At 44.5% G+C, this 27,787-nt stretch overlaps 1 protein-coding gene and 1 long non-coding RNA gene across 2 annotated transcripts in view; both read right to left on the bottom strand.

Moving 5' to 3' along the window:
• Window positions 1-27,787, bottom strand: part of SCD5 (stearoyl-CoA desaturase 5) — a 154,648-nt gene that overhangs the window by 67,050 nt on the left and 59,811 nt on the right. The window lies entirely within an intron of this gene.
• LOC109499089 lies at window positions 22,205-26,680 on the bottom strand. The gene is made up of 2 exons (XR_002156224.2): window positions 26,226-26,680; window positions 22,205-23,095 (listed from the first exon to the last, which is right to left on the bottom strand). It is a non-coding gene; the product is annotated as an uncharacterized LOC109499089 (long non-coding RNA).

The raw sequence follows: 27,787 nt of genomic DNA, 5'->3' as shown, positions 1-27,787 counted from the left end.
CCCTCCCTGCTCACACATGTTCTCCCTCTCTCTCTCTCTCTCTCAAAAATAAACATTTTTAAAAAATAAAAATAATAAAAATAAAAATTCCTCTTTAAAAACAAACGCACATGGGGCGCCTGGGTGGCGCAGTCGGTTAAGCGTCCGACTTCAGCCAGGTCACGATCTCGCAGTCTGTGAGTTCGAGCCCCGCGTCGGGCTCTGGGCTGATGGCTCAGAGCCTGGAGCCTGTTTCCTATTCTGTGTCTCCCTCTCTCTCTGCCCCTCACCCCTTCATGCTCTGTCTCTGTCCCAAAAATAAATAAACGTTAAAAAAAAAATTAAAAACAAAACAAAACAAAACAAAAAACAAATGCACAGGGGCGCCTGGGTGGCTCAGTCGGTTAAGGTCTGACTTCAGCTCAGGTCATGATCTTACAGTTCGTGAGTTCAAGCCCCGCATCGGGCTCCGTGCAGACAGCTCAGAGCCTGGAGCCTGTTTCAGATTCTGTGTCTCCCTCTCTCTCTCTGCCCCTCCCCTGTTCACGCTCTGTCTCTGTCTCAAAATAAATAAACATTAAAAATTTTTAAAAACAAATGCATAGCACTGTCTAACAGTGTCAGAAGGAGGCTGGAGAAGGGAGCCTGCTCACACTGAATGGCTGCCATGGACCATCACTTTGCCAATATACCTAATTTTATTGCTTTACTTCTATGAGGTAGACATCATAACCCCCATTTTACAGAGTTGCAAAACTGAGGCCCAGAGCGTTAAGTAAATGCCTGGGGATCTCAGGACAGAGCTAGGGCCCCAACACTATATCAGTCCAGCCCCAAGCCCTTGATGCAGTGGTTCTCAGCCCTGGCTGTGCATTGCAGTGTCTTGGGCTTTTACATGCTGCAGTCCACAGAGCAGAGTGAATTCGAGATGAAGGCCAGGAGAGCCAGCATCTCTCTCCAGAGGTGATTCTGATGCACAACCAGAGCTGAGAAACCACTGCCCTATGAGGTACACCCTAGAAGACCATCTGGTCCCATCCCCTCAGTTTACAAATGGAGCAGCTGAGATCCAGTGAGGGCTAGGTGCTCTCTCTAACCCACCCAGACGCTGACCCTATGCAGAGCCAGGGGCTCCAGAGGGGCCTCGGGGCCCCATAAATTCTAAGTGACTCTCAGGACAGGCAAGCCCAGGCTGCCCTTTCATGTGAACTCTGGTCTTGTCAGCATTCCCCTCCCAGTGGCTCCCTTTGATGGTGTGAGCTGTCCCCACCAGGCTCCAGACAGTGGGGACTCTGATATCTAGGCACCCGGCTGGGGGGCGGCGTGTGCAGCAGGGCTCCTGCTGCAGAAAGCTGCAGGAAGATGTGATTAGCACCAACGAATTGTCTTCCACCAAGGGGGGGGGAGAGGTTGCAATCAGAGCAAACAAGCAGGGTGAAGGCTCCTGGGGGAGGGGCGGAAGCTGCCACGGAGAAGATACTGTGCTTGGACACCTGCCTTGCCAGCCTGCTCAAGTGCTTTGAAAGTCAGTTTGGGGCTCTGGCCAGTAAATGGCTGTTTCTCCTCTCCAGTCCTTCCTAGATTCAGAAGATAGTTAAGAGGCCAGCAGACCCATAGATGCAGAGACACAGATAAGGAATACATATAAGAGATACATATACATATATGTACACATACATGTATACGATTGGCAATTATGGTAGCATTATGGTTAAAATGAACCTGGGAGGGGGCCTGGGTGGCTCAGTCAGTTAAGCGTCCAACTTCAGCTCAGGTCATCATCTCATGGTTCAGAGGTTCGAGCCCCACATCAGGCTCTCTGCTGTCCATACAGAGCTCGCTTCAGATCCTCTGTCCCCCATCTCTCTGAACCTCCCCCCCTCTCAAAAATAAATAAACATTTTAAAAAATAATGAAATGAACCTGGGACTGAATCCCTTGCATATCACTTATCAGTGTGACAATCTCTAAACCTTGGTTCCTCCATCCATAAAGTGGGTAAAATAGTACCTGCTTCACAACAAACGTGTTATAAAGATGAAAAGAGGTGAGCATGCAAAATGCACGCCATGCCTGGTGAGCAGTGAGCCCTGGCACATATTATTGCCCCTCTTGGGAACGCCACTCCACTGCCTCTGTAAAATATTCTCTTTCCTGATAACCCCCTCCGAAGACACCTACACTCCTTATCACTCTAAGCCCGTGCTTTCTCAAGGGGGTGGGTGATTTTGTCTCCTCACCCCCAAGGGACATTGAGCAAAGTCTTTAGGCATTATTAGTTGTCACAAACCCAAACTTGAAGGGCGTTCCTGGCATCCAGTGCGTAGAGGCCAGGGATGCTGCCTAAGTGCCCAGACTCTCCCTCCAACAAAGAATTATCATTACCAAAATGCCAGCAGTGTGAAGGTAGAGTATCCTGCTCTACTCTTAGCAGAGTTCTTGGAAGACTTCTTGTTCATTCTCCCGATGTGACTGCACCTGCCCTTGCTTCTTTACACCTCTTTGGTTTCATTGGGAGCTGTAGGAGTAATTTACCTCTGAAATTATTTAACAAATAGGCTGACAACAAAGGACTGGGATGAAAGATCGATAGTATTTTAGGTCACCGCTTCTCCAACTTTAATGTGCTACACATATCACCAGGTGATCATGTTTACATGCAGATGCTGGGCCCCGTCCCAGAGATTCTGATTCAGTGGGTCTGTGAAGGGTTCATGGGCGGTGTTGATGCTACTGGTCTTAGGGTCCCAGCGTGTTTTGCTGACTGGCCAAGCCCTGAGAGAGAGGTCCTGATATGGGGCTGCCAGGGACAGAACAAGGCCCTCCATGGCCACTCATCTCACCAAATGGTATTAACAAAGAATTTCAACTAGACCCGACATCTTCCCTTAAAGGTTTGGGTTTATAGGTTTCAAGATCCTGAGGCAAATTTCTCCTAGGTGCTATTTCAACAGCTCTCTCGAAAGCAGAACATTTTCACAGGGTCTTACAGGCTGAAAAGCAAAAGGTTTCTGTTTACTGTTAAAACCTTCTACTTCCGTTAGATTTACAATATCCACCAGCCCCTCTTTGCAATTCCCATCTCCCTCCACTAAACCTCCTTCTCTTGTGCTCCACATGGACCGCAAGAAAATATGTTCTCTCCTCCCATGGCATGAATGTTTAAGCAACTGCCGGCATCTTCTAGGAAGATTTCACAGAAAGCGAATGGAACAAGAGAGAGAAGATATATTTCATGCATCTTACATGTACTGCCTATTTTCCTCAAGTATCCTTCCTGCCTTCAATTAGGCCCACTTAACATGCTCTAAAGTTCTGAGTAAATGTTACTTTTCCTCATTGGTTTATGGCTTATATGACAGAATGACAGTCATAGCAGATCACTAAGAAACACAAAATTGTTGGGTAACTCATTATGACTCTGCTACTGTACCACACTATTTGTAATTTAAAACAAAAACAAAAACAGGGAACCTGCGTGGCTCAATCGGTTAAGCGTCCGACCCTTGGTTTTGTCTCAGGTCATGATCTCATGGTTCATGAGTTCAAGCCCTGCATTGGGTTCCGTGCTGACAGCTCAGAGCCTACTTGGGATTCTCTCTCTATGTGTGTCTCTCTCTCTCTGCTCCTCCCCTGATTGCTCGCTCTCTCTCAAAAAAAAAAAAAAAAAAAAAAAAAAAAAAAAAAGGCAAGAATTTAAGTCTTTTCTAGTACCTCATTCCAAACATACAGGACTCACTTCAGGCACTCAGGCCAGGCCAGGTATCCATGTTGGATGCTCTCTTGCCTTCTGTGTTTTTCAATACAGCAGCCATCACATTGTAATAAACAAGGAATTATTGATCTAATGCCATCTTCCCTTCTAAAACATAATCTCCGGGAGGGCAGGGAACATGTGTTCTTGTGCCTGTGCAACTAACTTAGCCAGAGAAAGATACACAACCGTGCTGATTGGTCTCACTTTAAAACTCATGACCACTAGCTTCACTTGGATGTAATATTACTCAGCGATCATTACATCTCCCTGGTCCATATGTGCTCTCTCTTGCCTGGACATCAGTTTCATACCTGCTCCAATCCCCTCATCCCCAACACATCCCTTCCCCCCAGCCCCTGATCTGATAGCTTTGCTTCTGATTTCATTGAAAATACCAGAATCTCTTCAGTCCACCCTCCAGCATCTCAGCCTGTGACCCCCAGATTTCTCTATTACTACAGAGGCTAATCCACACTCCCTTTAAGGCCTTCCTTGTGCATCTTATCCACTCCATCCTACTCTGTTGCTCTGCAACTCTCCTCTCCTCTCTGTGTCATCAAGAAATACCCTCCCTCATTCCCACCAGCCTACAACCACACTGCTATTTCTCTCATGTACAAAACACCAAAACACTTCTCTTGACTCCAATTCCCCACCTAGATCCTTTCCATTTCCCTGCTCCCTTCCCAGAAAAGCTTACTGGATAGATTGGTCTCTTTATAGGAGATTATAGTTCTTCACTGCCCATTCTCTCTTACACCCACTAAGTTTTTGTCCTTCTTCCCCATCCCCACCCCCAGCCAAAACTGTTCTTACCCAGGTCCAGACAAGACAGAATTGGTCTCTTCACTTGTGGGCAGTTTCTAGATGGGTACTAAACACACCATCACGGGGTGAGGGGAACAATGAAGGAGAGGCACCCCGTACCATGGCAGCTCCTGAGGGTAGGAGGAATGGCACCAGGAAAGGCTGGAGGTGTGAAGTCTCAGTGTATTCAAGAAGAAGGATTTGGTTTGGCTCCTGGTGGGAAGGAGAGTTGGGGGAGTACAATGAAATAAGAAAATCAGACAGGGGGGCAACTGGGTGGCTCAGTCAGTAGAGCATCAGACTTGGGCTCAGGTCAGACCTCTCTCTCTGACAGCACAGAGCCTGCCTCCAATCCTCCATCCCCCTCTGCCCCTCCCAGCTCGCCCTCGTGCTCTCTCTCTGAAAAGGAAAAGAAGAGAAGAGAAGAGAAGAGAAGAGAAGAGAAGAGAAGAGAAGAGAAGAGAAGAGAAAAGGAGCCCCTGGGTGGCTCAGTCAGTTGAGCGTCTGACTTTGGCTCAGGTCATGATCTCACTGTTCGTGAGTTAGAGCCCCACCTGAGCCTGCTTCAGATTCTGTCTCCCTCTCTCTCTGCCCCACTCCTGCTTGTGCTCTGTCTCTCTCTGTCTTTCAAAAACGAATAAACATTAAAAAATTAAAAAAAAAAAAGAAAAGAAATGAAATGAAACAAAAAGAAAAGAAAACAAAATCAGACAGGGGCCCGACCAGAAAGGGACATATGTATGATGCTGACACATAGAATATATCTGATCACGAGAACAGTAGGGTTCCCAGAAAGGATTTCATGTGATCAAATTTAGAAAGACAGACAAGAAATCATCGTGGAAGATGGTCTAGTGGGTGAGAGTAGAGAAAATGTGCAGGATTCCCTCCATGTGCCAAGGCAGACACACCTCCCCTCTCACACTGCCCTGTGCCCTGGGGGGCTAGCCTCTATACGAGGCACGGTGGGCTTCTGGGCTGGGCTAGCTGCCTCAGATTACCTGAAGAGCTCTAAACTCTATACATGTATCCTAGGGCCTCACACTGACAAGGCAACTCGGGGGGCTCCCCCTGGGTGATCCTGTTACATAGCCTGCTGTGGGGGCGATGGACAAGGACAGCGCCTCTCAAATCAATGTGCCCACAAATCACTTGCGGATCTTGTTAAACTGCAGATACAACTCTAGTAGGTCTGGGTGGGGCCAGAGATTCCGCACGTGCAACCAGCTCCCAGGTGACACCACTGCTGCTGCCTGGAGGACCACACTTTGAGTTGCAAGGCAGGGGGGATCCCTGCGGAGACTCATTTACAACCAAGGAAACCTAGCTTCTCTCTTGGTTTAGTGATGTGGGCAAAAGGTTTCCTAGTGACAGAGCCCAGATGGAAGCATGCCCTACACACGTTCTTCCTCCCTTCCTTCCTTCTTTTCCTGCTTTCTGTCTTTTTCAGGTACAGAGTGGAAAAAAGTATACTTAAGTGTACTAAAGGATGAGACAAGGATTGCTTTCAAAGCATCACAAAAACAGTTCTATAATATAAAAACACAAGAACTGAGCTGCTAAAGAACCAAGACTGAAGGGGTGCCTGGGTGGCTCAGTCAGTTAAGTGTCTGACCCTTGATTTCTGCTTAGGTCATGACCTCACGGTTTGTGAGTTCAAGCCCCACATTAGGCTCTGTGCTAATAGTGCAGAGCCTGCTTGGGATTCTCTCTCTCCCTCTCTCTCTGCCCCTCCCCTGCTCATGCTTTCCCTCTCTCTCTCTCTCTCTCTCTCTCTCTCTCTCTCTCAAAATAAATAAATAAATAAATAAATAAAACTTAAAAAAAAAAAAAAGAACCAAGACTGAAGATCATTTGTGCCTTTGGGCCCTACCTTCACACTTCAGTGTGGGAAGAGGTGTCATTAAAGCAAAAATATCCCTTGATAGGAGTAAGCATTTGTTAAACAGAATGTTAATGGCTCTTAATCATCATAGAATGGTGCTGACAGCCTTCTTCCTGAAGGGAAGTCTGTAAAACAAGTTGACCAAACCAAAGATTGGGGAAAAGGACGGGATGAGTTATTTTCTTCTATTCTTAAAAAAAAAGTCAGACTATGGGGTGCCTGGGTGGCTGAGTTGGTTGAGCTTCTGACTTTGGCTCAGGTCATGATCTCACGGTTCCTGAGTTTGAGCCCCGCATCAGGCTCTGTGCTGACAGCTCAGAGCCTGGAGCCTGCTTCAGATTCGGTGTCTCCCTCTCTCTCTGCCCCTCCCCCTCTTGCACTCTGTCTCTCCCTCTCAAAAAATAAATATTAAAAAAAATTTTTTTAAAAGAGAGAAAATGTCAGACTTATACCGTTCTGCTTCCAGTCCACTTTTGAAAATGTCTGGCATCTAGTAGGAGTGGCCACACAAGTGTTAGAAGAGCTTTATCTGGAGTGGTCAATTGCTTAATATTTTAGTAAAAATGCAAAAAAAACCCCACAAAACAAGCAAAAATCAAAGTTATTTTATTATTTTATTATCTATAAGTATTCAGTATGACACCAAAGCAAATCCTTGAGAGACAGCTGTTCAAGAACACAAAGTAATTTAGACTTGGATCTCTCTACCCTTCCAAGTGGCTTCCTGCTTCCTTTATGTCCTCTTGCTCTCTTCCTCAAAGCTCTTCCTCTCCCTCAACTGATGCAAAGCTTTTTTGGGTGTGGGGGTGGGTGGGAATCATTTATTAGGCGTGAGACTCAGAGCTCACTGGAACAACTCATGGAGGAGGTACTGGCTCCTTTCACGAAGTGAGGAGACACACAGGTAACTGAATTGCCCACCTGCCATTTCCTAGCTGGGGGGCGGGGGGGATGGGGCAGGATGTTATCTTACACTTTCTTTGTCTCAGCTCTCTTATCTGTGAAGCAAACAAACCAACAAAATAAAAGACTATCTCAAACGGTTTAAGACAAATGAAAATGTATATAAAGCATTTAGTAAACAGTAATATCTCAATAACCATTACTGAAAACACCATTATTTTTTTTTTTAGTTTATTTATTTATGTTGAGAGAGAGAGAGAGAGAGCACAAGCAGGGGAGGGCAGAGAGAGAGGGAGAGAGAGAATCCAAAGCAGGTTCCGTGCTGTCAGTACAGACCCCAACGTGGGGCTGGAACCCATAAGCCATGAGATCATGACCTGAGCTGAAATCAAGAGTTGGATCTTAACCAACTGAGCCACCCAAGCTCCCCCAAACACCATTATTCTGATCACTAGGCTACCCTTGCAAGGCTGAGGCTGGGTGACCAGGAAGCAGGGACTTCAGGGGAAAGAATGCCTCAGGTCCCAGCAGAGACTCTTTTTCCTACCCTGATCCTCAGCCCTCCCAGGTTCTCTGAGGTGAATTTAGAAGAGCAAACTCATTCGGGGTTTGTGATTCAGGATAACTCCCATCATCCATCTCTCTTTCTCTCAAACAATTAAAATCAAACACAATTACTGAAATTAGAATTACAGATAATTGCGCACAAAGAGAATAATTTACTGCACTATGGATACACTGAATTTCCTTTTCCATTAATTGTTTGGTTTTGATTTTCTCTTGGGCAGTAAGTGTGTTTATGGGGGGGGAGAGGGAGGTGTGCATACATACATTTTGCTATAGCTATGTACATGCTCATTAATGTCTCTGACCATAAATGAGCAAGGACAATGTCAAAAACGTTGGTCCTTCTGAAGGAAGACTAAGATTAAAATCATGACCCAAACTAATCAATTTGGGGGAAGTGGCAAAAAAAAAAAAAAAAGGATAATTTCTGCCCTCTTCGTCTGAAATATCTGGGTAACTATGGATCATCATCCTTCTCTCTCTCTTTTTCCTAACAAGCAATTTCTCTAAGGAAATCAAGACAGCTAGTGGTTGGAGCCTAGGACCCGGAAGTTTAGGCAGGAGTTAGGCACCTTCTCAGCAATGAAGCATAAAGACTGGGGGACCCAGACCCTCAGAGGGCCAAGCCCTGGAGGAGCATCTTGGGGGAAAGCTCTGACAGGGCGCCACTGCAGCCTTTATGTCTAAGCCAAAAGAGCTGGTAAAAAAAAAAAGTCTATGGAAAGCCCCCTGGGAGGTACTGCTTTCTATCCCCATTCCCTTCAAGGCTCTCCTCATTCTCCTCATGCTCTCTTCTGACCAGAGAAAGGTCCTTCCCGGGGCTTGGCATGAACCCAGTGGATTCTGACCCAACCTCCACCACCTAGCAACCACAGGCCAAGGACACAGATGAAAAACTCTTGGTGGTAAGGTGTACTCGGTGCTCCCAAAGGAAAAAATAACAAAACACAGTCTTTTTACCACAGTAACGAATCTGCCTTAAGTAGGAAAAAAAAAAGTTTAATTGAATAATAAAGCATTCTATCAACATAGTAAGAAATCCCCTTTGATTGTCTGGTTAGTGACTGCATCACTGAGGCAGCCTGACCTAGTTCATGAACTCTGGTTTCAAGGGTTTTCTTCACACATTTTTATTCTTGCCAAGTCTGTAAGTTGCTGTGAATAACCCAGGGAAGATTTGTTTTTTCTTTGCAGCATAATCCAGGACCTGGTTTTCTGATCTTCCCCGGTTTTGATGCATAAAAGCCAACCTGATTTTAACAGGTTGCCTTAGCAAAATGTAACTATCCATTCATTCATTTCTGAGCAAACAAGTACCTTCCACGTACCGGGTTTTCTGCAAAGTACCGAGTATGAGAACGGTCAGCATCTCTCCCCAGGGAGGCCCATGGCTAGCCAACTCCTTCCGCTACAATCAGCCCAAAGACTTTTTGTAAAAAATGCGCCAACAATTAAAAATAAATAATTTCAAATTTTCAAAAGTCTCTATTTCTAGCTTCTCTGGAAAAATGGAAAGATGTATCAGGCCACCTCACTTTCCTACATGGCCACTTTCTACTAGAGCTAAATGCCCCTTCCCCTTAGACAGTCACCCCCACTGACCCCCATGCACCTATATGCACTCAGAATCAACCTTCTTCAATTACTGCTTGCCTGGCCCCTGATCTGGATCCGGATGGAGCATAACCTGGACTAAGTTATGCATTAGGTAGAGTAGACACAGTGCTGAAAGCCCATAGTACATTTCCTTCCAAAGGAAAACAAGAGAATATAACATGAAATACATGATAATGAACCCAGACCTAGGTTGTATTTCTCTTTATACCAACACAGTTGCAAAATGTAACTTCTGATGTTTTTATGGCAGAAGGGGGTCCACCTTGGCAAAAGTAATAATGCCACTCTGAACAGAGCTGAATTATATCAACTCCTTACTTGGAAAATGGTGATTGAACGGGAAAAATGTAAGCATTTAAGATTTTCCCCATATTTTTAGAAAGGAGTATATAATTCATTGCAGTTGATGAGAAAAAGCTCTTCTTTTTGGAAAAGCACCAGGTAACAAATGGAGATTTTGGAGGAAAATCACCCTCTGCCATCCCTAGTTGTCCAGGCACTGTGGTTCCTGCCTCAGCTTCATGGCCCGGACACTCAACCCCCAACTGCCCGTACTATTGGTGTCCGAAAACTCACAGCTGAGCCTTTCTCTGGGCACTGCCCTCATGGAGGAAGCTGGCAAGCCCAAGGTCTTGTCCTTCCCTGGTGGGAGGCTGTGTCTAATGTTTAGTTGATAAAGGGGCACAAAGGCCTGGCCCTTTGCCTCAATTTGTAATATCCCTGAAGACCCATCCAGATATACAGCTGCCTGCAGTGTAGACTGAGGTCTCTGTTGCAGCTGTGGTGAACCTCATCTTCTCTCTCTGCCCAGTCTTGCTTCTCCTAGTATCTCATGGATGTCACCAAGCACAGTCCCTGAGAAGCCAGCACACAAATCTGCCTCCCAGAATCTGTTTCCCAGGGAACCCAAACTAAGACCCCAATAAATAATGGATTCCAGTGAGAATCATCAATGGATGCTGCTGTGGGTTGAATTGTGTTCCCTCCTCCTCAAATTCTTATGTTGACGTCTGGACCCCCACTGCCCCCTGAATGTGACCTTATTTGGAGATAGGGTCTTTGCAGACAGATTCAAGTTAAAAGGAGTTCATTAGGGTGGGCTTTAGTACAATGAGACCAGGGTGCTTATAAGAAGAGGAGATTTGGACCAGGCACCCAGAGAGGGCAGGGGATGTGAGGTGACACGAGGAGACAGTCATCTACAAGCCAAGGAGAGAGGCGCCTGGACCGGATGCTGCCCTCACAGCCTTTAGCAGGAACCAATCCCGCCAACACCTTGATTTCAGGCTGCTACCATCTAGAACCATGAATTATAAATTCCTGCTGGCTAACCCCCAAATCTGTGGTACTTATGAGAGCAGCCCTTGCGAAAGAATACAGATGCTAAAATCATTAGGTCAAAGGATTGCCAGGAAGCAGGATATTCCCATGGTGTCAAAGCATCACCCTCCAGACTGCCTACTAGCTGTGAAGGGGAAAATCACATTTTACCATGGAGGAATCTGGCACTTTACCAAGAGATTAAACTTAGCATCAGTAACAGTGGAAGAACTTGACATCAGGTGCCTTTTTTTACATTTATTTTTTTTTTAATATAAATTCAAGTTAGTTAACATACAGTATAGTCTTGGCCGTAGGAGTAGAACCCTGTGATTCATCACTTACATATAACACCCAGTGCTCATCTCAACAAGTGCCCTCCTTAATGCCCATCATGCATTTAGCCCATCTCTCCCCCACCCAACACCCTCCAGCAATCCTCAATTTGTCTTCTGTATTAGAGTCTCTTACAGTTTGCCTCCGTCTCTGTTTTTATCTTCTTATTCTTTCCCTTTCCCTATGTTCATCTGTTGTGTTTCTCAAATTCCACATATGAATGAAATCATATGATATTTGTCTTTCTCTGACTGGTTTCACTTAGCATAATACCCTCTAGTTCTAGCCACGTTGTTGCAAATAGCAAGATTTCATTCTTTTCCATTGCTGAGTAGAATTCCAGTGTGTGTGTGTGCGTGTGTGTGTGTGTGTGTGTGTGTGCGTGTGTGTGTGTGTACATACCACATCTTCTTTATCCATTCATCAGTCAATGGACAGTTGGGCTCTTTCCATACTTTGGCTATTGTCGATAGTGCTGCTATAAACATTGGGGTGCATGTGCCCCTTCAAATCAGCATTTTTGTATCCTTTGTATAAATACCTAGTAGTGCAATTGCTGGGTTGTAGGGTAGTTCTATTTTTAACTTTTTGAGGAACCTCCGTACTGTGTTCCAGAGTGGCTGCACCAGTTTGCATTCCCAGCAACAGTGCAAAAGGGTTCCTCTTTCTCTGCATCCTTACCAGCATCTGTTGTTTCCTGAGTTGTTCATTCTAGTCATTCTGACAGGTGTGAGGTGGTATCTCATTGTGGTCTTGATTTCTACTTCCCTGATGTTGAGTGATGTTGAGCATCTTTTCATGTGTCTCTTGGCCATCTGGATGTCTTCTTTGGAAAAGTGTCTATTCATGTCTTCTGCCCATTTCTTCACTGGGTTATTTGTTTTTTAGGGGGGTGCTGAGTTTGGTAAGTTCTTTATAAATTTTGGATAATAACTCCTTATTTGATATGTCATTTGCAAATATCTTCTCTCATTCTGTCAGTTGCTTTTTAGTTTTGTTGATAATTTCCTTTGCTATGCAGATGCTTTTTATCTTGATGAAGTCCCAATAGTTCATTTTGCTTTTATTTCCCTTGCCTCCAGAGACATGTCAAGTAAGAAGTTGCTGTGGCTGAGGTCAAAGAGGTTGCTGCCTGTTTGTCCTGTAAGATTTTGATGGTTTCCTGTCTCACATTTAGGTCTTTCATCCATTTTAGTGTATGGTATAAGAAAGTAGTCCAGTTTCATTCTTCTACATGTCATTGTTCAGTTTTCCCAGCACTATTTGCTGAAGAGACTTTTTTCCATTGGATATTCTTTCCTGTTTGGTCAAAGATTTGTTGGCCATATATTTATGGGTCTGTTTCTGCGTTCTCTATTTTATTGCATTAATCTACGTGTCTGTTTTTGTGCCAAAAGCATACTGTCTTGATGATCACAGCTTTGTAATACAGCTTAAAGTCAAGAATTGTGATACCTCCAGCTTTGGTTTTCTTTTTCAACATTACTTTGCCTATTTGGAGTCTTTTCTGGTTCCATACAAATTTTAGGATTGTTTGTTCTAGCTCTGTGGAAAATGCTGTGTTATTTTGATAGGGATTGCATTATATGTATAAATTGCTTTGGGTAGTATCAACATTTTCACAATATTTGTTCTTTCAATCCTTGAGGGTGGAATGCTTTTCCATTTCTTTGTGTCTTCTTCAATCTCTTTCATAAACTTTCTGTAACTTTCAGCATACAGATATTTTACCTCTGGTTAGGTGTATTCCTAGGTGTCTTACGGTTTTTAGTGCAATTGCAAATGGGATCAATGCCTTAATATCCCTTTCTGCTGCTTCATTATTGGTTTATAGAAATGCAACTGATTTCTGTACATTGATTTTATATCCTGTGACTTTGGTTAATTCATGTATCAGCTCTAGCAGTTTTTTGGTGAAGTCTTTCAGGTTTCTCATGTAGAGTATCATGTCATCTGTGAAAAGTGAAAGTTTGACTTCTTCTTTGACGATTTGAATGCCTTTTTTTCTTTTTGTTGTCTGATTGTTGAGGCTAGGACTTCTAGTCCTATGTTGAACAATAGTGGTGAGAGTACACATCCCTGTCATGTTCCTGATCTCGGGGGGAAAGCTCTCAGTTTTTCTCCATTGAGAAATATCATTATTTCATTGAGATATCATTATTTAATTATTTCATTGAGATGATATTAGCTGTGGGCTTTTCATATATGGCTTTTATGATGTTGAGTTATGTTCATCCTATCCCTACTTTCTTGAGGGTTTTTATCAAGAAAGATGTTGTATTTTGTCAAATGTTTTTTTCTGCATATATTGGGAGGATTATATGGTTCTTATCCTTTATTAATGTGGTGTATCACATTGACTGATATGTGAATATTAAACCAGCCTTGTAGCCCAGGAATAAATCCTGCTTGATCATGGTGAATAATTCTTTTGATGTACTGTTGAATTCAATGTCCTAGTATCTTGTTGAGAATTTCTGCATCCAGGTTCATCAGGGATATTGGCCTGTAATTCTCCTTTTTAGTGGGGTCTTTTTCTGGTTTTAGAATCAAGGTAATGCTGGCCTCATAGAGTTTAGAAGTTTTCCTTCCATTTCTATTTTTTGAAACAGTGTGAGGAGAAAGAGTATTAACTCTTCTTTAATTTCTTTTTGGGAGATTTTTGATAACTGATTCCATTTCTTTGCTGGTTATGATCCTGTTCGAATTTTCTATTTCTTCCTGTTTGAGTTTTGGTAGTGTGTGAGTGTCTAGGAATTTGTCCATTTCTTCCAGATTGTCCAGTTTGTTGGCATATAATTTTTCATAGTATTCACTTATAATTGTTTGTTTTTCTGTGGTGTTGGTTGTGATCTCTTTCATTTGTGATTTTATTTACTTTGGTCCTCTTTCTTTTCTTTTTGAGAAGTCTGGCTAGGGGTTTATCAATTTTGTTTAGTCTTTCAAAAAACCATCTCTTAGTTTCATTGATCTGTTATACTTTTTTTTGGATTCTATATCATTTATTTCTGCTCTAATCTTTATTATTTCCCTTCTTCTGCTGGCTTTAGGCTTTATTTGCTGCTCTCTTCCTAGCTCCTTTAGGTGTAAAGTTAAGATGTAAGTTTGGGACCTTTCTTGCTTCTTGAAACAGGCCTGAATTTCCTCTTAGGACTACTTTTGCTGCATCCCAAAGGTTTTGGACTGTCATGTTTTCATTTTCATTTGCTTCCATGTATTTTTTAATTTCTTCTTTAATTTCCTGGTTAACCCATTCACTCTTTAGTAAGGTGTTCTTTTAACCTCCATGTATTTAAGGGCTTTCCAAATTTTTTCTCGTGGCTGATTTCAAGTTTCATAGCATTGTGATCTGAAAATATGCATGGTATGATCTCAATCTTTTTGTACCTGTTGAGGACTGAATTGTGACTAAATATGTGATCTATTCTAGATAATGCTCCATGTGCATTCAAGAAGAATGTGTATTTGCTACTTTAGGATGAAAGTAAGCAAGTCCATCTAGTCCAGTATGTTATTCAGAGACTTTGTTTCCTTGTTGCGTTTCTGCTTAGATGATCTATTGTTGTAAGTAGAGTATTAAATTCTCCTACAATAATAGTATTATTATCAATGAATTTGCTTATGTTGGTGATTAATTGATTTATGTATTTGGGTGCTTACAAATTGGGGGTATAACTATTTATAATTGTTAGCTCTTGATGGATAGACCCCTTAAGTACGATATAATACCCTTCTTCATCTCTTGTTACAGTCTTTGTTTTAAAATCTGGTTTGTCTGATATAAGTATGGCTACTTCGGCTTTCTTTTGGCATCCATTACCATGATGGATGGTTCTCCATCCCTTCACTTTCAATCTATAGGTGTCCTCAGGTCTAAAATGAGTCTCTTGTAGATAGCATATAGATGGATCTTGTTTTTCTATCCATTCTGAAACCCTATGTCTTTTGATTGGGGCATTTAGTCCATTTGCATTCAGAGTGATTATTGAAAGATATGAATTTAGTGCCATTGTGTTATCTGTAGGTTTTGTGCTTGTGGTGATGTCTCTGATCCTTTGTAGTCTTTGTAGCATTCCACTCGCAGAGTGGTCATGAACTCCTTTAGTTTTTGTTTCTCTGGGAAAGGCTTTATCTCTCCTTCTATTCTGAATGACAGCTTTGCTGGATAAAGATTCTTGGCTGCATATTTTTCCTATTCAGCACATTCACTATTTCCTGCCACTCGCTTCTGGCCTGCCAAGTTTCAGTGGAAGGGTCTGCTACTACCCTTATGTGTCTACCCTTAAAGGTTAAGGCCTGTTTGTTCCTAGCTGCTTTAAGAATTCTCTCTGTATTTTGCCAGTTTCACTATGAGATGTCATGGTGTTGACCTGTTTTTGCTGATTTTGAAGGGAGTTCTCTGTGCCTCTTGGACTCAGGTGTCTGTTTCCTTCCCCAGGTTAGGAAGTTCTCAGCTATTTGTTCAAATAAACAAATTTGTTCTCAGCTAATTTGTTCAAATAAACCTTCTGCCTATTTTTCACGCTCTATTTTTAACGTTTGTTTATTTTCGAGAGACAGAGAGATAGACTGTGAGCAGGGGAGGGGCAGAGAGAGAGGAAGGCACAGAATCGGAAGCAGACTCCAGGCTCTGAGCTGTAGCACAGAGACCAATATGGGGCTTGAACCCACGAACCACAGGATCATGACCTGAGCCGAAGACGGATGTTCAACCAACAGTCACCCAGGCATCCCTGCATTTGTAAAGTTCGGAAGAGCACGCATTGTTGCTGCTAGGCTCATCCTACTAGGTGGAGGGTATCCTGTCTCTAATGGAGTAAGGTCTATTTTTCTTCACAATCATCACAGGATAACACAGGGGTGTGTTAGGGTCACCCCATCTCACATCTTGAGGCTCTTGGGTTCCTATCCAAGGAGGAGAGATTTCCCCATCAGGCAGACGCACCCAATTCTGAATTCCTGATCCTTGGATTCAAATGAAACCCCAAGCTACGCTATGAGACGTGGGGATTTGGGTGCAACAATGACATGTGGTGGACAAGGCCAAGTGCTGCCCAACTGCTGAAGGTACAACCTGGAATATTCCATGAAGGGATGCCATCCACGTAGAGCACAGTGAGGATGGCACCCTTGGAGAGCTGTGTATCCTGGCCCACTGGCAAGGAGTTGAATATATTTCAAATGCTCTGAGGCCCTTGTCCTTACCCTCTTTGAGTGCACAGGCTCCACCCATGGGTTGTGGTCTCCCCCATATCAGGGGTTATGGCCTCTGTGAACAGTTTTACTTTCATCTCCCAGAGATAGGGGCTGCTCCAGGCTTTGGTTCCCTTTTGATTCTTTTGAGAAGTAATGGTTTTTCCTGTCTGCTCCTTGGACATCCCCATGGACAGCCAGTCAAAACCATTCTGGTTTCACAGGTAAATCCCTTACCAACTGGTGTTTCCCTGTGTCTTGGAAGGTCCAGCTTCCCTTGGGCCTCCCCTCTTCAGCCTTGAGCTTTTCGATGAGCAAAACTACCTATTTCCTTTGTCTCCTCTGAATCTTTTCCCTGTCTTCCACTAGTCTAGTAGAATAGGCTGTTTTAAGAACCCTTATCCCAGGGGCACCTGGCTGGCTCAGTCAGTATAGCATGGGACTCTTGATCTCTGGGTCATGAGTTCAAGCCCCACATTGGACACGAAGATTAAAAAAAAAAAAAAAAAGGAATCCTTATCCTGAATTTACTTGTGCAGGTCTTGTTTTGCCTACCTGTCCTTTTTTTCCCCTTTAATGACTTATTTTAATTCTCAGAATTCTTCCCTGGCATTGCATGCCCCCTAGAGATGCTAATTAAGAGTCTCCTCTTCCTGCAAATAGTCATCAGGCGGCCCAGCTCAGCAGTTGTTCTCAACCTGGGTGGCACATCAGAATCACTTAGGAAGCTTTCAAAAGTCTCAGGAGCCCAGGCTACACCCCAGACCAGTTAAATCAGGACCTGGGGGTGGGGCCCAGCCGTGATATTTTTAAAGCTCTCCAGGCAATTCCAAAGTGTAGGCAAGATTCACAACCACTGTTTATTGTTCCCATTTACAATACATGTTTCTGTTTAAGACACTTCTGTAGCCAGTAGGACAGAAGCTCCAGCTTCCAGAGTGAAGACTATTTCCATCCCCATTGTCCAAAACGGTTGCTTGCAAAGGTCACATCTCAAGCCAAAACGTGCATCTCAGAGAAACAGTCTTTTAAATAAAAATAAAGCCAATTGTTATTCCCTAGCACAACACAGATGTGAGGATGCCAAAGGAGACCTGACTTGCCCACCAGCTCTACAAGCCCCGGGTCCCAGGAAGAAATACTGAGGGGGATTTCATCTCTCAAGATGAGACCCTTAGGGCCCCAGGATTAAGATGGCAAACCCAAAGGAAGAAGAAGCGCTACAGGCAGTAGTGACTCCTGTAGGGAGGAGGAGGAGGAGTCAGAGGCTGCAGAGAGGATGTGGTTTCTGACCTGGGTTTTTGATAACGAATGGGACTTTCCCAGGCAGAGGGGAGGGAGAAAGGCACAGAAGTACTTGGAGAAGGGCCAAGGGAGCCACAGCTCTTTGATCCAGACCTCACCAGTCCACCTCATAAGGGAAAGAACCAGCTCTGAGTTTCCAAAAGCTGACACTGTCACACTGAAATTAAAGAATCCAATCCACCAAGAGGTATCCATCCCAAAGATGTGATAAGTGGCCAAGTCTGTGAAGATGAGCAGGTTGCTGTTCAGAAGGCAGGGGGATTTGTTTGAGGCTGGAAGGGTGGAGTAGGGTTTCCTGAAGAGAGAAGCTGCACCTCAGGGGGTGAGGAGAACCAAGGGGATCATTTTAGGGAGCACGGAGGTTGGGCCAAGTTGGAGGTTGGGCAGGTGGCTGCTGAATACCAGGTTAGGAATGCAGAGAGTCCTAGTCAGGTATCTTTCCTTGCATCTATAACCTCGTCTGAGAAGCTCCACTGTAAGCTCCCTGAAAGCAGCGGTCAGCTCTGGATTTCACCCCACCTCCAAAAGCAGCAGCACACATTTGTACATCTGGCAAGTCCGAGTAAAGAAAAGTTCGCCAATGGAATAGTAAGCATTCTTGGAAGTAGTGGAAGTAGGAAGGATGGAAGGGATGTGTTTAAGAGAAAGAATTTTCAACACACCACTGTCTGATTGTACACAAAGAGCTCACTCTCTTGAGAGATACTGCTTCTTCTCGGGAAGGTTCCTCAAAGCGAGCCTACCCTTCCCGCTTGGGGTGCAAGGAGGCCCCCCAGACCCACTGACTACCAGTCTGGGATGCTCACTCCATCAGGATGTTTCGGTGCTTTTCAACCCTTTCATTTCATTTTCATTTTCAGCTCCGTGATTGATATGCGGAGTACCCACCAAGCCTGCCATTCTTGAGAGCAAAATCGGGGAACAGGATGTGGAGGACACGGCAGAGTTCTCCTGGGCCACTTCTGCTGGCCAGCTGGTTGTAGTTGGCACCAGCACTTCTTTTGCCTCCATCAGGAATCCAAGGTGCAGGACACAGCTCCTGGGCCAAGGCCTGGCATGGGTCTAGCCTGGCTAGGACAGCTTTGAGGAACCTTGCAGGGGCCGTGAGTGCAGAGCAGGTCACCTGGGGAGAGCACCAGCTCCCTCCCCTTCCCTCCTCCTAATCCAGAGGTAACTTTCTCAAAGCCTTTCAGCCTCAGTGCAATGAGACTTGCTGTGAGCACGGTGGGACAGGCTTGGGGCTGTGAGAGCTCACTGCAGCCGCCAGCACCGCTGCAGCAACTAAAAGCAGGGAATGCATCTGGGGGACACGTGGTCCGGGACTTGGAGTCACATCCCAGCTCCGGTCTTGCAGCCTACAAGTGGAACGTTTCTTTTCAAAGCTCATCCGCTTCCCACGCAGAGCCCCTCCAGGTGCAAGGAGGCAGCGCGGGTTCCACGAGGGTGGATTCCATGGTTCAGAGCCCTGGACCGGGAGCCCTGTCACACTCTATCCACCAAGACAGAGTGAGCTGGAGAGAATTCAGACCTCACAGCCACACAAACATAAGCCCTCCACCCGGCCCGAAACACGCCGACTTATTCCTCCCTCCCTTCCCTCCCTTGGTAGCAAAATGACTGCAGTTCCCGCCTTCCTCTCTTGTACACCTTTGACTTCGGAAAAGGAGAGCTGTCATCTCCTTGGTTCAGACCAAGGTGCCTCCAGCTTTTGCTTCTTACAAACCCCACAATTCCAACAGTAAGTGTTGTAAATGAGGGCCCCCCCCTCCTCTCCTCACTCAACCTTCCTCATTTCCATTTTTGCTCCAAGAACATTTTCTGCTGGGGAGGAAGATTCTTTTCTCCCCTCTCCTATTACTTCCAGAGTGACCTGCTGATTTCAGTCATGGAGCCACTCGTCCAGGGGTCTCCATGCCGCTCACGTGCTCAACAAATGATAGCCCAGTCATCTCACCGGCTCGAGTCCCCTTCTGGCTGAGATATCACCGTCAGATCCTGCTGAAGCCGGGGCCCCTGGCTAGGTTCCGAGACGACATCTTTCACTGATCACGGCCAGCCCTGCCAGCGGAGGCACAGTCCCCGGGTCCCCCCACTCTAGGCACAGTCAGCAAGCGCAAGTACTTCAGGGACCGAGCTCCTGGAGAGAAACAGAACTCCAGCCACTGGGAAACAGATCCTCCTCCTCGTTCTGGGTGTGGTTCCCGGATAAGAAGCAGCGGCAGCACCTGGGCTTGTTAGAAATGCTACTTTCTGGGTGGCTTGGTCGGTTAAGTGTCCGACTTTGGCTCAGGTCATGATCTCACGGTCCGTGAGTTTGAGCCCCGTGTCGGGCTCTGTGCCTGACAGCTCAGAGCCTGGAGCCTGTTTCAGATTCTGTGTTTCCCTCTCTCTCTGCCCCTCCCCTGTTCATGCTCTGTCTCTCTCTGTCTCAAAGATAAATAAACGTTAGAAAAAAAAGTTTTTTTAATTAAAAAAAAAAAAAAGAAATGCTACTTTCATCACCACTAGTCTGGGAGGTGGGGCAGTGGTTCCTAAACACCGGCATGAACGATGATGGTGGTGATGATAATGGCTGACGTTAAGCATAGTAACTCTGCACCGACCCCTGTTCTAGGGATTTTATTAACACACTTACTCATCACAACAATTCTCGGAAGAGTTAAGTACTATTCATATTCTTGCAATTTTACAAATGAGAAAACTGAGAACAGAGGGTTAGGCAACTTGGTGTCATCAGAGTAAATAACAGAATGACAGGTCAGGCTACACACACACACACACACACACACACACACACACCCCTTCACTGACTCCTCGCTTGGCTTCAGTGATCTCCTCCCGGAACATGGGCAAGCTCAGCCTGGCTCACTCTCCCAATGCATTATGCAGCTCAGTGGCCAAAAACCACTTTGGGCCAAATGCTTGGGTTTAAAGCTTGGTTCCACCACTTTGTGAACTTGGACAAGTAACTTAGGCTTTCTGTGTCTGTTTCCTCAGCTGTACGATGAGGATAATAACTGCGCCCATCTACCCCATAGGGCAGTCATAAAGATTAAACTGGTTAATATACATAATTGTGCCTGATGCATAACACACGCTCAGTAAATGTCACCTTATTATCTTGAAGGCCTCTAATTTGTAGAGGGGTGGAAAAAAGCAGGACACATATAGGAAGGAGAAGAGAGGGAGAAAAAGAACTTGGGAACACCAGCCTGAGAATTCTGTGACAACTCCTCAGGTAAACACTCATTCAGGCCCCTGCCCCTTCTCCCCTCTGCTGGAAAAGCACACACTAATGAAGCATTTTGTGCACAACTGAGGGAGGAGATGTGAATCTCTTCATTCTGGGTCTCAGGCTCATATTTCATCTTCCCGTGAAAGCAGATGGTGTTGACCCAGGCCCACCACCTCTAACTCTGAGAACTGCCTGGTGTAAGCAGAATTCCATGTCAAAGCACAGAGAATCACAGATGTTTGCTGCATCAAAGAAGCAAATAAAGTGGGACCTACGAGATTCAGTGCCCTGCTTACACAGGAGCAAGGACAAGAAGGAAAACGGCCACTAGTCACTAAAATGAAGTCTGAATCTAAACCCTTAAGAACATCTAGCTATTTAGAGGAAATACGTGACTCTATTTTATTAGGGTTATTGTTGCTCTTCGAGGTGGATAAGACAGCAAAAATAACCATCAGAGGATGCCAAGCCTGCGGGGCAAGAAGGACCAGGCGCAAAGGTAAAGGGCGCCTAGGATGCTGACATGTATTGACTTAATTAAGGAGGGAGAGTCTTACAAGTGGAAAAAGGAGCCAACACTTTGCCTCTTCCTCTCTCCCAGACTGGCCTCCCTCTCTTCCAGAAACGCCAAAATGATCCAACCACCGGGTCCAAGTAGATAAGGCTCTGGCATCAGATGAGCCAACCAGATAGCTAATTTGACGTGATTTTCTCCTACGGTCACTCAAGGCTCTTGGTAATCACATACCCCCTCTGTGTAATCAGCAGAGGATCTGTGCAGTGAGGAGATGCAGTTTCTGTGCTATTCCAGCTCATGTTTAAGATCTGGGCAGCTGTCAGAAACCACATGACAAAGGGATAAGAATTTACTGTGCTTCTGTCCTTGATAAAATATATATTAAATCTTATATTAAATAGAAATTAAATAGAGAGCAGCCTTTAAAATTGTGTTTTATTTATTTTATTTCTTATATGCATATTTATTTTTGAGAGAGAGAGAGACAGAGCACTAGTGGGGGAGGGGCAGAGAGAGAGAGAGAGAGAGAGAGAATACAAAGCAGGCACCAGGCTCTGAGCTGTCAGCACAGAGCCCGACGTGTGGCTCGAACTCACAAACTGTGAGATCATGACCTGAGCTGAAGTCAGTCACTTAACTGAGCCCCTAAAATTGTTTTTTTAGAAAGATAAACACAAATGTCAAAGCAACAGAAAAATCAAATTCACTTCTCACGCTGCCATGTAACAAAAGTGAATACTGTCTTTTTAGTTTCATTGTCACTTGGTCTTTTTTTTTTTTTTAACATACTTATAGTCAATATTCACAAAATTTGGGCTTAACTATTTTTCACTTAGCATTATTTTATATCAACATTTCTATTCCTTTCATCATACACAAATGTAACATTCTTAATAGTAATACTATATTTCATTGTATATCATAATATGCTTTTATTTCATCATTTTTTGGTATTTTTTCCATTTTTTTCTTTTTGTCTCTTCTCTGCCCCATGATTTTTCTTTTTTTTGAGTTATTTATTCAGAATACGGTCTCAAGCATATGTTTACCAGGCCCAAGGATGTGATATTTCATGGCTCATTACACTTTGCCATGTTGCTTTCCAGAAATATTGTATCAATTTATGTTACTAGGACAATACAGCTTTCTCAAAAGCCTTGCCAGATTTTGATTTTGTAATCATAATTTGCTTTTACCAGTTTAACTGGCATGGCGTGACTTTGTGCTTTAAGTGCCTATAATTACTAGGGAGGATGAATTCTTTTCCACAGATTTGTTTTCTATTTCTATTGCCTCTTGTGTGAAGGACATGCTCAGAGTTTCTTTGACCACGAATGCAGTAGAAATAGTATTGCCCTTGTGGATTTGGTTTCATTCCCTAGAGATTCTGGATGTTCATTTTTTTCCATCCATTCTGTTTATAGCAAACGATTTCCCTCCGAAGTCACTGTGACTCAAGAAAGTTTTGCTCAGTCCATGCAGGTTCCATTCAGGCGGAAGATCGTCCATTCAGCCCGGGTTCCTGGTGCTTTAATTACTGGTGGCTGCACGGCATAATCCCTTCATACATTTTCCTGCAGGCAGCCTGATTTTAAGTTCCCCAACTCCCTAATGAACTCGGTTCCCGATTTGTCAAATATACCCAGCAATTGTTCAATGCTGTATCAGGTGCTCCTAGGAAAAAAAAAAAATCAGAGAAACTGTTTTCATATTTGCCTTTCTGGGCATCTCTGATTTATACGATACCTTTCTGGTAGGGTATCGTTTACTGATTGCAAAGCTTTCTGTGACTACTGGGTCAGATTCTGAAAAGGGAAGAAGAACCAAAGTGAAGATGAATCTATGGCACACGGGGGTAGAATGGCAGGGGAAGAAAACCAGGTCACAGACAGGATAAGATTAACTTAAAACAAAACTTACGTGTTTGAAATATGTTACAGAATGGACATAAGGCCAATTTAGTTGGTTCAAAGGATATCCACCATCTAGGAATATATCTACCTTTTGCGGGCATCACACAAAATTGTAAAGCAATAACAATAATTAAGAACTGTACCAGAGGGGCGCCTGGGTGGCTCAGTCGGTTAAGCGGCCGACTTCGGCCCAGGTCATGATCTCGCGGTCCGTGAGTTCGAGCCCCGCGTCGGGCTCTGTGCTGACAGCTCAGAGCCTGGAGCCTGTTTCAGATTCTGTGTCTCCCTCTCTCTGACCCTCCCCCGTTCATGCTTTGTCTCTCTCTGTCTCAAAAATAAAATAAACATTAAAAAAAAAAAGAACTGTACCAGAAATGCTAAACATTGCACAAATTATCTGATTTTCAAAAATGGCCAAAAGACTAACAGACACATGAAAAAAATGCTCAACATCACTCATCATCAGGAAATACAAATCAGAACCATAATGAGATACCACCTCACACCTGTCAGAATGCCTAACATGAACAACTCAGGCAACAACAGATATTGGTGAGGATGCAGAGAAAGAGGATCTCTTTTGCACTCCTGGTGGGAATGCAAGCTGGTGCAGCCACCCTGGAAAACAGTATGGAGGTTCCTCAAAAAATTAAAAATAGAACTACCCTCTGACCTAGCAATTGCACTACTAGGTATTTATCCAAGGGATATAGGTATGCTGTTTCGAAGGGGCACACACATCCCAAGGTTTATAGCAGTGCTATCGACAAGAGCCAAAGTATGGAAAGAGCCCAAATGGCCACTGAGGGATGAATGGATACAGAAGATGTGGTATATATATACAGTGAAGTATTACTTGGCAATCAAAAAGAATGAAATCTTGTCATTTGCAACTACGTGGATGGAACTAGAGGGTATTATGCTAAGTGAAATTAGTCAAAGACAGATAATCATATGACTTCACTCATATAAGGAATTTAAGATACAAAACAGATGAACATAAGGGAAGGGAAGCAAAAATAATATAAAAACGGGGAGGGGACAAAACATAAGAGACTTAAAATATAGAGAACAAACAGGGTTGCTGGAGGGGTTGTGGGAGGGGTAATAGGCTAAATGGGTAAGGGGCATTAAGGAAGACACTTGTTGGGATGAGCACAGACTGTTGTAGATAGGGGATGAATCACTGGAATCTACTCCTAAAATCATTGTTGCACTATGTGCTAACCAACTTGGATGTAAATTTAAAAAGTAATTAATTAATTAATTTTAAAAATGGCCAAAAGATTTCTCTTTAAAAAAAAATTTGTTGCTGTCTATCCTTTGGCTTTTTTTTTTTTTTTTTTTACCTATGAGAAGGATCCCAAGATGAGGAAGGAGGCGTCTCAGCACGCTTCCTCTCTCACTCAATTCTTTCTCACCACAAGCTTAGATTATGCAGCCACACACTGATGCCCCCCACCTCTCCATCCCCACTCTCCCAACCAGGCTAACTCCTGGCCACAACTTTGGGTCTCTGGAGAGGAGAGACTGGTAGTAGAGAAGCTACTCTGAAGAGCTACATATCTAACTGGTGAGGGGAAGGGGCATTTCTCCTCTGCGGTAGACACAACTACATTGTAGTTCCAAAGTTCAGGTGCCAAAGAGTTACCATTATTATTGTTACTATTATTATTAACACTTACTGAACACTTAGAATATGCCATGACCTAAGATAATCACTTAAATACCTTATCTCTTTTAGTTTTCACTACCACTATTATCCCATTTTACAGATGAGGCAAAGTGATGTTTAAAAGCCTGGCTATGGTCACCCAGCTGATGATAACAGACAGGACAGGACTGACACTCTCTAACATCTTGCCTCTCATAGTCTGGGTATACGTCTTGATTGTTTGTAATAAATTATAACTTTTGCCACAAGTGTGCTATTTTTAACTATTAAAAAAACAAACAAACAACTACTAGTTAAGAGCTGACCATTCCTATGAAGCCAAATGCAAAAAGCCCTAACCTGTGATTTCCCAGGCAAACAGCACCAACCACCTTACCATCTCCTGTTCTTTTCTAATAATTCCACATGCTAGCTGTGTTCCTTTCAACACTGGTAAGATATCTGAGATCACACCAGGGGCAGAGGTGGAGGAGGACAGAGGGTAGGGATCCCAGCGTGGAAGTCAAGAGGCCTGTGTTTTGGCCCAGCTTTTACCACTGATTCATCTCTTTGAACCAGAAGTTCCTCATGGGCAAAGAAAACCCGTGGTTGACATGATTTCTAACATCCACTCCAACTTTAATTGTCTAACAATCTAAGAAGCCTGGTGGTGTCAGCATACCCGTGGCTACAGGTGTAGACACAACACCCCCTACCGGCAGCCGCTTGGCAGTGAGGTCGTGGTCACTGGCTCAGCACTCCAGCCTGCTGGTCCTGGGGGGGGGGGGGGGGGGGCGGTGGCTGTGGGGACTGTGGGAAAGGCCAGCAAACGGGGAAGCGGTACAGGCATGCCCCCCACTCACCCAGCTCTTCTCTAAAGTATATATCGCCATGTGTCCGCTGAGAGAAATGTGCTTAAGATTCAGATAGGCAAAGGTTTTACAGAGGGCAGGAGGATTACAGAATAATTTAGGGGAGAGTCAGGTGGTGGGGGCTGGGGTAGGTATCAAGGCCTGTGTGATCATGAAAAGCCACAATTTTTTTTTTCATAAAAAATGCTTTTCTTTTAAAGTAAGGTATAGTCTCTTAAAGGCAGGCATATATCCATTCTCTGAAAGTGAAAAATAAACTCTATGGATTTTGTGTGTTTGTCTAAAATATAAGGCAGGTAAAGGTTCTGTGCTTCCCCCCAAGGATGCTTATCGGCGTCAGCTATGTGCTGTGTGGGTCTGCTCACCTCTGTAGCTGAAACCAGCCCCAAGCACCTCACTTCTTGGCAAAGTGACCTGCCCTTCCAATGTCATCAGCCTCTGTTCCCTTCCTCCTGGGGCATCTGATGGGAAACACAGGCCCTTTCCATTTAGACTCTAGATAAACACACATAACACAATGACATTTCAAGGCTTTAGAAATGGTTTTAAAAAATGAAAATTCTGAGCATCAGATCTGCAGCCCACAGCACAGCAATAGGGCAGCCAATCGCCTGGGTCTCCTATCTTCTCCCATTCACCTCTTCCTGAAGCCTCACACCTGAGGACAGGGCTGTTCACCAGTACCCCGCACCTCTCCTGGGACTCACCTTCCCTATGAATATATCAGAGGAGAGGAAAGATGGGGGGTGGAAAATGTGTCCAAGAGGGCAGGTGGAAGAGGAGGAATCCAATCTACGGTAAAGTCCGTTTTCACATTAAGTTCCAGAAGATCCCACCCCCCCCCCCCCAATTCACAGAGAGATATTGACTGCCTCTACCATCATGAAGGGAAAAACCAGCCTGGCCTGTTCTCTACACCAAGGGCTCCTGGTTCCCAGCCTGTGGTCCATCCCCCTGGAATGCTTCCCCAAAGCGCCCCTCGGTTGGCTCTGCTTTCTTCCCCTGGCTCTTACCTTCTGGATCTTTTCCCTTCCTTTCCATCCTTTCAAATAGAAGCCCATCAAACCAACAGAGACTGATTTTAATCCCTCCCCTAACCCTCCACCCCACATCTGCTCGAGCTGGCCGAGACAGAAAGCCCTGTAGTGAGTGAACGGGGAGAGCCAAAGACTGTAAATGCTAATGGCAGAGTCTTTTCTTCCCACCTACTGAGTTTAGGCTGGTCTTGTGGTTTTGCTTTGGCCAACAAAGTGTATGATAGTGATGCTGTGCGATTTCCAGAGCCGAGGCCTCCAGAGGCCTTAGAGCTTCTGCTCGGGTCTCTTGAAATGTTGCCCAGATCACTATGAAAGGAAGCTTGTTTAGTCTACCAGATAATGAGAAGCCATAAGAACATGGCCCGAGGCACCCTGCCACCAGTCAGCACTAAATGCCAGCCACGGGAGTGATGGCTGACCCTCCAGCTCGGTGCAGCTGCAGAAGCAGGCCCCGGTGAAACCAGCGGACGAGTGACCCAGCCGACCCACAGAAGCACGAGAAATGATATACCAGTGGTGTTTTCAACCACTCAGTTTCAGGGGGCTAAGCAGCACTAGACAACTGAAATGCACACTTTTACCTTTTTCTCTATTGTTTATGGAATAAGATACTAGGATGGGATTCTTTCTGCCTCTGCTTTAGCTAAGGCACCAGAATGAGAGATATCAGATACCCGAGTGAATGTGGAACAAGCCCCCTTATCCAGAATTCACAAAGGACATTTCGAGACCTGGCTGCTTCATTCTTGGATGCCTCACTCAGCTCAAGGATATGCAAAGGGGTCGGAGGGCGATGTGGCGGGGAAACATAGGTAAAGAGGTTTTTTTGGTTTTTTTTTGTAAAGAGCTGTTAATGAGCTGTGAGTGTCCCCTTAACACCCCAAGAAAAG

Source organism: Felis catus, chromosome B1, assembly GCF_018350175.1.
Source record: "Felis catus isolate Fca126 chromosome B1, F.catus_Fca126_mat1.0, whole genome shotgun sequence".
In the NCBI taxonomy this organism is placed as follows: domain Eukaryota; kingdom Metazoa; phylum Chordata; class Mammalia; order Carnivora; family Felidae; genus Felis; species Felis catus.
Note: the sequence above shows the minus strand (reverse complement) of the source record. Positions and strands in the feature narration are given on the sequence as shown.